At 38.4% G+C, this 9844-nt stretch overlaps 1 non-coding gene across 1 annotated transcript; it reads right to left on the bottom strand.

The window, feature by feature from the left end:
* Positions 1–5363: 5363 nt before the first annotated feature.
* Positions 5364–5437, bottom strand: Trnat-ugu (transfer RNA threonine (anticodon UGU)). The gene has a single exon. It is a non-coding gene; the product is annotated as a tRNA-Thr (tRNA).
* Between the last annotated feature and the right edge of the window lie 4407 nt (positions 5438–9844).

The raw sequence follows: 9844 nt of genomic DNA, 5'->3' as shown, positions 1-9844 counted from the left end.
AAATGCAAAGATCTCGGTGACAGATGCCAGTCCTTACTGCTATGGGCTGCAAGCACTGCTGTAGCGTGGGATACGAAGCCGCACCTGACTGGCCAGCATTCGTAACTGTCGTTTTTAGCTGGCAGCACAGTGACAGTCAGTTGTGATTCACTGCACTCTGGTACTGATCTCAATACACATCATTGTCTCAATTCTGAATTTCTAACATCATTGGTTTTCATTCTGGTTTATTCACTGGACTTGTTGCTTCACCATGCTGTCTCTTTGAATCGTGGGGTCCCAGATTCGATTCCCAGCCATATTGGGGGATTTTCTCTGCCCGGGGCTGGGTGTTTGTGTTGCCCATATCATTTCATTACCATCATTTGTGACAGAGGGTAGATTGGACTGTGTAAACCACTGGACTGTGCAAACCACTGGACTGTGCACAGGCTGTGTTGACTGCCCTGCAAACCAATAATAATAATAATAAAGTTGGTTCAGGACAGAACTAAAGAAGCCTCAGACAAGCGCCGTCATGGTCGGGGACGACGCTTGTACCCTATGCCCGCCCACAATGGTAACGACACTGCTAGCCAACTGGAAAAGGATTTAAATCCAAATAGAGGTGTTTTGCAGGATATGCTTCCTGCAACCACCCTAGAAGGAAAACAGACAGAGGATGAGATGGTCAGATGAAGTTAATCGACACCTCATGTTCTGTTATTACCAAGCAACAAACCTAGGAACCAACACAACTGGATACAGATCACAAGTATACACAACATTTATTACCAGATACCTGGAATTAAAATTTTTAACAGAACGACGACTAGCTGATCAGATCCGTGTAATAATAAAAAATAACAGGATACTCCAGTCAGAATTAGAAAACATCAAACAACAAGTACAACAAATACTGGAACAAAATAATGTGCAATCAGAAGAAGAAGAAAATACAGTAATGGACTCAAACATCCCAGAGCAAACAAACAAAGACCAACACGCATCAATTAAACAACCAGAGGAAAACGAAATCTTAAGACAGCCACCAGAACAAGCACAAATAGAACACGATGAGACACATGTTAGATATAGAAGAAAAATTTCAGCTGCCATATATAGAATACAAAGACGCAAATACAGACATCAGACCATTCTTGCATAGACCGCCAAATAACCCAAAAGTCGAAACAACAGTAAAAACTATCAACACAATCATACACAACAAAATAAATGAAAATACAACTATGGAAGAGTTACAACTACTGGTTTATATAGGAGCACTCACTACACTAAATATACACACTAGGCAGAGATCAGAACAAACCAACACACAGAAGAAACCCACAAAACCAGCATGGCAACACAGGCTACAGATCAGAATAGAAAAACTGAGAAAAGACATCGGACAGCTAACACAATTTATAAGAAATGAAATATGAGACAAAAAACGAAAAAGGTTAGGTAAAATCTCACAACAAGAAGCAATAGAGCAATTAGATGAAAATAAGCAGAAATTACAAGCATTGGCCAAACGACATAGAAGATACAAAAAAAGTGAAAATAGAAGGAAACAAAACCAAACATTCAACACAAACCAAAAGAGATTTTACCAAACAATAGATAACACACACTTTAAAATAGACAATCCACCAAACATAACAGACATGGAACACTTCTGGAGCAACATATGGTCAAACCCGGTACAACATAACAGGCATGCACGGTGGATACAAGCAGAAACAGACACATACAAGATGATACCACAAATGCCTGAAGTGATAATTTTGCAACATGAAGTCATCCGAGCAATTAATTCTACACACAATTGGAAAGCCCCTGGAAATGATAAAATAGCAAATTACTGACTAAAGAAGTTCACCTCAACACATTCACATCTAACTAAATTATTTAACAGTTACATTGCAGACCCATAAACATTCCCTGATACACTTGCACATGGAATAACCTATCTGAAACCTAAAGATCAAGCAGACACAGCAAACCCAGCTAAATATCGCCCCATAACATGCCTACCAACAATCTACAAAATATTAACTTCAGTCATTACACAGAAATTAATGACACACACAACACAGAACAAAATTATAAATGAAGAACAAAAAGGCTGCTGCAAAGGAGCACGAGGATATAAAGAGCAACTGATAATAGATACAGAGGTGACATATCAAGCTAAAACTAAACAAAAGTTGCTACACTACGCATACATTGATTACCAAAAAGCCTTTGATAGTGTACCCCACTCATGGTTACTACAGATATTGGAAATATACAAAGTAGATCCTAAATTGATACAGTTTCTAAACATAGTAATGAAAAACTGGAAAACCTCACTTAATATTCAAACAAATTCAGATAACATCACATCACAGCCAATACAGATTAAGCGTGGAATATACCAAGGAGACTCATTAAGTCCTTTCTGGTTCTGCCTTGCTCTGAACCCACTATCTAACATGCTAAATAATACAAATTATGGATATAATATTACTGGAACATACCCACACAAAATCACACATTTGCTATACATGGATGATCTAAAACTACTGGCAGCAACCAATCAACAACTCAACCAATTACTAAACATAACAGAAGTATTCAGCAGTGATATAAATATGGCTTTTGGAACAGACAAATGTAAGAAAAATAGCATAGTCAAGGGAAAACACACTAAACAAGAAGATTACATACTGAATAACCACAGTGACTCCATAGAAGCGATGGAAAAAACAGATGCCTATAAATATCTAGGATACAGACAAAAAATAGGAATAGATAATACAAATATTAAAGAAGAACTAAAAGAAAAATATAGACAAAGGCTAACAAAAATACTGAAAACAGAATTGACAGCAAGAAACAAGACAAAAGCTATAAATACTTATGCTATACCAATATTGACCTACTCATTTGGAGTAGTGAAATGGAGTAACACAGACCTAGAAGCACTCAATACACTTACACGTTCACAATGCCACAAATATAGAATACATCACATACATTCAGCAACAGAAAGATTCACATTAAGCAGAAAGGAAGGAGGAAGGGGATTCATAGACATAAAAAACCTACATTATGGACAGGTAGACAATTTAAGAAAATTCTTTCTAGAACGAACAGAAACTAGCAAAATACACAAAGCAAACACTCATATAAATACTTCGGCTACACCACTGCAATTTCATAACCACCTTTACAGCCCTTTAGATCACGTAACATCAACAGATACGAAGAAAGTAAATTGGAAAAAGAAAACACTTCATGGCAAGCACCTATATCATCTAACCCAGCCACACATCGATCAAGACGCATCCAACACATGGCTAAGAAAAGGCAATATATACAGTGAGATGGAAGGATTCATGATTGCAATACAGCATCAAACAATAAACACCAGATATTACAGCAAGCATATTATTAAAGATCCCAATACCACAACAGATAAATGCAGACTTTGCAAACAACAAATAGAAACAGTAGATCACATCACAAGTGGATGTACAATACTAGCAAATACAGAATACCCCAGAAGAAATGACAATGTATCAAAAATAATACATCAACAGCTTGCCTTACAACATAAACTTATAAAGCAACATGTTCTCACATACAAGTATGCACCACAAAATGTACTGGAGAATGATGAATACAAATTATACTGGAACAGAACCATTACAACAGATAAAACAACACCACATAACAAACCTGACATCATACTCACCAATAAAAAGAAGAAATTAACACAACTAATCGAAATATCCATACCCAATACAACAAATATACAAAAGAAAACAGGAGAAAAAATTGAAAAATACATCCAACTGGCTGAGGAAGTCAAGGACATGTGGCATCAGAATAAAGTTGACATTATACCAATTATACTATCAACTACAGGAGTCATACCACACAATATCCACCAGTACATCAATACAATACAGCTACATCCAAACTTATATATACAATTATAGAAATCCGTAATTATTGATACATATTCAATTACCCGAAAGTTCCTTAATGCAATATAACATATACCGTACAGTTAAAAGGAAGTGATGCTTGATCAAGGTCCACGTCACGTCCCATTTTTAACCAGACTTAACGTCTGAGAAAGTAAAGAAATAATAATAATACTCTCTGTTGTCCATCCTCTCATCATCCTCATATTTAAATTTGAAGAATGACTAATTCTCGTACGTGTATTTAAAAAAATAAATCTTGAGCATTTACGCATATTTACAAATTAATATGTGATGTGACTGTTACATCACTCCCTCCTCATCATTATGGTATGTCAAGCAAATAATCCATGGACCTTATGTGACCAAACATGGAACTAAGTCATTTTGAAGGAGTGATAAAATGAAGTAAGAGGGTGTTTACAGTCAAAGCATGTGAACCTTGCTAGGTCACTTCCTCTGCTGTATTGCTACTCATCTACTTTTGGACAGTAGCCATTCTTCTTGCATAATTTGTTAGCTTCTCCCTTTCTCCTGCTACAAAAAGCACTTTGTGTGTAAGGACAGATAAATAGTTAAAATATAGATAAATAGTTAAAATATAGACAAATAGTTAAAATATGAACAGAAACAGGTAGAAAACTTTTTAAAGACTTTCTATTTAACACTATGAGTGTTTGTGTGTACAGGCAGGAATAAAACTGAAGAAAGCTTGTGAGTTGTGCTTCCATAGCTCATTTTGTCCACAACATGCAAAATTTCTGTGTTTTAGTCCCAGTACAACATGCAGTTTTAATCTGCCCGCAACCTTCATATTGGCACAACTCAGTTCAGAGTGAAAAATTAATTCTGAAGTCACTTGAACTGGAAGGCTCATTTTGGTCAAGAATATGTATCATAAAACTGGTTACAAACAACAAAGAGGTGTAAAAGAGAGAGACTCATTACCTTTCCAGTGCTGCAGGCAAGAAAACAAAACCTGGCTCCTGGTACTATGCTTCAGCCCTGCCTGTCTCACCGGATCCTCATCTAGGAAGGGTTCCGCGATTGTTACATGGCAAAGAAATTCTGTGAAGTGCTGCTGTTCACTAGTGTTTTACTTAATTCTGAGGTCAGTTGCTCTGAGACTAAAACCTATAAATTATTTCATAAGTGTAACAAATTCTAAAAAATAAAAATAGTGTATCCATAATATGCTGATGGATTACACATTTATTTTTTAAAATTAAATCACTAGTTTTAATATACATCAAAAGAGCATATTTGTTTGGAGGACTGGGACCGTAAGAATAAAGGAAAGGTGCACAGATGCTAGACGAAAGAAAATGTAATTAGAATTCTATATTAATACCTTCAGTTACTGACAGGCGTTGATATATATCACCGGGGACAGGTGAAAAAGAGTCCCCCAACCGGGACTCAAACCCGGGATCTCCTGCTTACATGGCAGACGCTCTATCCATCTGAGCCACCGAGGGCACAGACGATAGTGCAATTGCTGGGACTATCTTGCACATGCCTCCCATGAGATCCAAATTCTCATCTTATATGTCCACACACTACACTCATAGTGTCTGTACCCAACACACCCATTACTAATGGAAGAAATTCTTACCAAGTCCCGTAAGAGTTCGGGTAATGTGTGTGCATCCACACAGAAGAAGCTCGTGGCCAGTATTGCCAGAACTATATCTTTATATGGATATGGTGTCTGTTCTTTTGGACATGTCTGAAAGAACAGACACCATATCCACCTAAGTAGAAAGAAAATGTGTCTTAGCAAGCAGAAAGTGTAGCAAAACGCCCAAAGTATGGCCCATTTTCATGGTTGGTAACATTTATTTTTTGTTTGTATTATGTGGTACACTTAATTTCTGATGTCACTGAACAAATTTAATTTGCTTGTCTTAGAAGTACACTGGACATAAGTAAGAACATAGCATGCTACACAATATACCAGTACTGATTATTTTAATTTTACAAACCTGAATTGTTACTAGGTTAGTCAGTTTGCTTATGGGGTAGGGGCGCAGCAGCACACACTGACAACTGTTATGGTGTAGTCACAACAGATAGACCTACAGGACTTCAGATTGTCATCTCTCATCAGTTGCCCCAGAAGAGACAAAAAGTAGTGATTTCAGATATTTTATATTTCAGCAACTCAAAAACTCATTTGAAGAGTCTAATTAATTAATTAATAAGAAATTGAGAAGTCTAATATGCCTGACTAATGAAGTGTCATTGGTATAAACTGTGCAAAACATTTCATGTAGGAATTCCAATACAGAGGAGCATCTCACGAATACATAGAGTAGGACCAAGAGTTGTCACAGAAAAGGCAAGATAGAATTTGCTAACAGGAATCAATAATTGAAATAAAGAAATAAAAAGAATTTGATACAACATCAAATAGATATGGAAATATGAGGGGGCACGGAATTCACATAGTAGGAAGCTCATGGATGTGGAGAAGAGTGAAGAGGAGATGTAGGTGACAGTACCACTCAGTACATGCTGTAGAGAATGTTTCACAACTGTGATTCTTAACACTGTTCCTGCAAGTGCCTTGTGCACCTAGTGAGTCATTTGAATGTGCATTCATCCTAACCACAATTTTACAGTTATCACACTGATATGGACAGAGAATTTCCTAGTAGGGAGGATTCAGCATGTTATCTCAGATGTAGTGTCATTAGCAGATACAGAAGTAACTTTGGGTGCACCCCAGAGAAGTGTGTTGGACCTTCACTGTTCATGTTGTATATTGATGATCTTGCAGACAGTATTAATACTAACTTTAGACTTTACATAGATAATGCAGTTATTTAGGACCAAGTAAAGTTTGAAACTGTATCAAGGTCTGACTGAATGTATGTACAGCTTTTTTCAAATGGAGGATGGATAGATGGATTGATTTTGATTGATTTTTGATTGAGTCTGATTTTTATTTTTATTTCTGATTTTTATTTTGATTGATTTCTGATTTTGGTTGATTTCTGATGATTTTGGTTGATTTCTGATGATTTTGGTTGATTTCTGATGATTTTGGTTGATTTCTGATGATTTTGGTTGATTTCTGATGATTTTGGTTGATTTCTGATGATTTTGGTTGATTTCTGATGATTTTGGTTGATTTTGGTTGATTTCGGTTGATTTCGGTTGATTTCGGTTGATTTCGGTTGATTTCGGTTGATTTCGGTTGATGGGGTTAAAGGGATCATTGGTCATCAGTCCCTCATCCTTTTGTGTATCAAACTGGGAATAGCCCAGAGAGGAAGGGGACAAAAGACAAATCCCAATGGACTTGACTGTAGCCAAGAACAAAGAAAGCAAAAACATAGAAGCAAGTAGAAGTGAGAGAGAGGACGATAGAAGATTAGCTCTGCCCAGAAAGCAGCTGGAGACCCCTTGGACACAGTATGTGACTGGAGACACCCTCTGCATCTCAGTTGCTTCCACATCCTCCACTGCCACAAAAAACTAGCTACACAGACAAGATAGATTCATCATCATTGTTCTCTTTCCTGGGATTTTGTCAACCATCTACAGATGTCCCAGAATAAGAAGAATTTTAGGGGTGGGAATGGAAGGAGCCAGGCTGGACCACTGAGAAGGGACAGCTGTGGGACCCTCAGGTTGGAGCCGGCTGCAGGACACACCTCCAAATTCACAAGTGGCCAACAAGGCTATTGTACACTAAGACAGAGAGAGGAGTAAAAACCACTTTCACGGATACAAAGCAAAACCATATCGGCCACTTTGATGTTGTCTGCTAGCACCAGAGGTAATGTGTCAGCAAGTGCAAGGCTTCATTTTAAGGTGCCAAATTTGGGCAGCCCAGTAGGATGCGGTCCACCGTGAGACCCTCGAGTATGCCTGACCTTCTGTATATTCGCAACTAAGGAGCCACTCCCAATTAAGAATGGCTCACGACTGTGAGAACGAAGGTGGTCGAGAGGTCAAGCAATGGCCACCAATCCTGCAGTGAATATACTGCATCCGACTGTCAGGGAGTGTAGTTTACTGTATTGTGCATGTGTGCAGACAAAACTGGTTTGTCAGTTTGCCATTAAGCCATTAATGTATACAAAACCTGAGTGTGGAACTGCACGAAGAATGTCCAGGAACAGGCAGCGGAGAACCGTTGGGTCTACTCTAAAACTATAGGATTAAGGAGATATGATGGTGGGGCGCACATCATTGGGGCACGTAGGATTACTGAATGACAAAAGGTGACAGTAGGGAAAGATGCAGTTCAGAACAGCGACTCTGCATGCGAACTGTGATCATGACTCCAGACCTGGGCCTCTTTTGTAGGAGGTGGATATCACCACCAGGAAAAAGGACACGTTAGTTTGGATGCTCAGGGCAGCAACAAATGTGTATTGCATAGTTGAGCAGCAGTTACTAGCAGTAAAGCAGGGATACCAATTCCAGTGAGTACACTGTTCACACGGCTGATTAGGAAGGCATGTGTCTCAAGTCACACCCCACACTGGTGTATCACATCCAGCATCTGCAGTGCTGAAGGGGTTGCCGAGTCGTATGCCAGGTTCCCGTAATAAAGAAGTGACCGGATCAGAGCTTTGTAGAGCTACAGAAGAGAGCTTTGTATAGCTGCAAATGTCTAGAGTGGTCTGCACCCCAGCTGGAATTAATGACACATTGAAGAGTATTAGTACGTATTGACACTGTGCACTGGGCCTAGATGTGCCTGGATTTCATACTCATCGTTTTGCATTTCGGTGTTCGCACTGGCAGCCAGCCCGTGTAGGCATTGTGAGAGTTGGCTCGTGATATATAGTCAATATACAGAATGTTTAATATAGCTGGCATGAGCTGGTGACCAGTGCAAGCCGGTGAAGCTACATTTCAGGTTTTGCAGTAAATGTATCACATGCCTCAAATCTGTTTTTATTAGAAGTATCACACATAATGTTAATCGGTCTCTGATACTGTTTCATTTTTGCAAATTGATTTATAGCTATCAGTTGATATTCATGGGGTGACTCTATAACCCCCTATTTCTTAGGTGCTTCAAGATGGAATGAGTCACAATGTGGGGGGAAAAAAAACATAGAACAGTGAAATTATCATTATGTAAGATGGTTCTAATTGGATGGTACTGAAACATTCTGGCTGCACCTGTGTTACCTTTGACATTCATCTGTGAAAGGGTGAGGAACCCTTGCTGCTGGAAAAAAGTCCACGAAGCAGTGCACAAAAAAAAAACCACCTGCGTTGAAGCAGAAATAGTGACACACAGATCTCATCCTTTAACCTGGTTTGAACTGCATGAGAATACAACACATCTGTTGATAGTAATTCATTCACCTGTCCTGCAGGGTTTGGGGCTAGGCCGAATCCACACATTTTTCTTCCAGTTAAATTAGAAAAACCAGAATGGAAACAGCTTAGAAGGAAATAGGACTTACTAATTTTGTCATCAAATGAGCCAGAAAAATGCCCATTGAAATGCAGTTCCCCTTAGTATTTATTTTTGGAAATTAATGTGATGAAACCAGTGCTATCTCTAAGGCACTATCCATTGTTATTTGATAGGGCATTTACTTGGAGATAGGGTTGACCTAATGCATATTATTGTTAACACTATGAAAGTGTCAAAAACATAGCTCCACATTTTTGTAGTTCTGGGAATGTGAACATCTTGTGTATTAGCCAACTTAGACATAGAAACATCTATAAATGTAATTAAGTTTTTCAGCATCTGCAGCTTCTCATCTCAAACTATAAAGGAATGAAACAGAGTGTTGCAAGTTTTTACTGCAGTCTATCCACAGCACAGTCTCATCTTAAATTAATTTGCTCTTCTCTTCTACTTCCAAATACAATGTGGTGGTGGTGGTGGTGGTGGTGGTGGT

Source organism: Schistocerca serialis, chromosome 8 (genome assembly GCF_023864345.2).
Source record: "Schistocerca serialis cubense isolate TAMUIC-IGC-003099 chromosome 8, iqSchSeri2.2, whole genome shotgun sequence".
Classification (NCBI taxonomy): domain Eukaryota; kingdom Metazoa; phylum Arthropoda; class Insecta; order Orthoptera; family Acrididae; genus Schistocerca; species Schistocerca serialis.
Note: the sequence above shows the minus strand (reverse complement) of the source record. Positions and strands in the feature narration are given on the sequence as shown.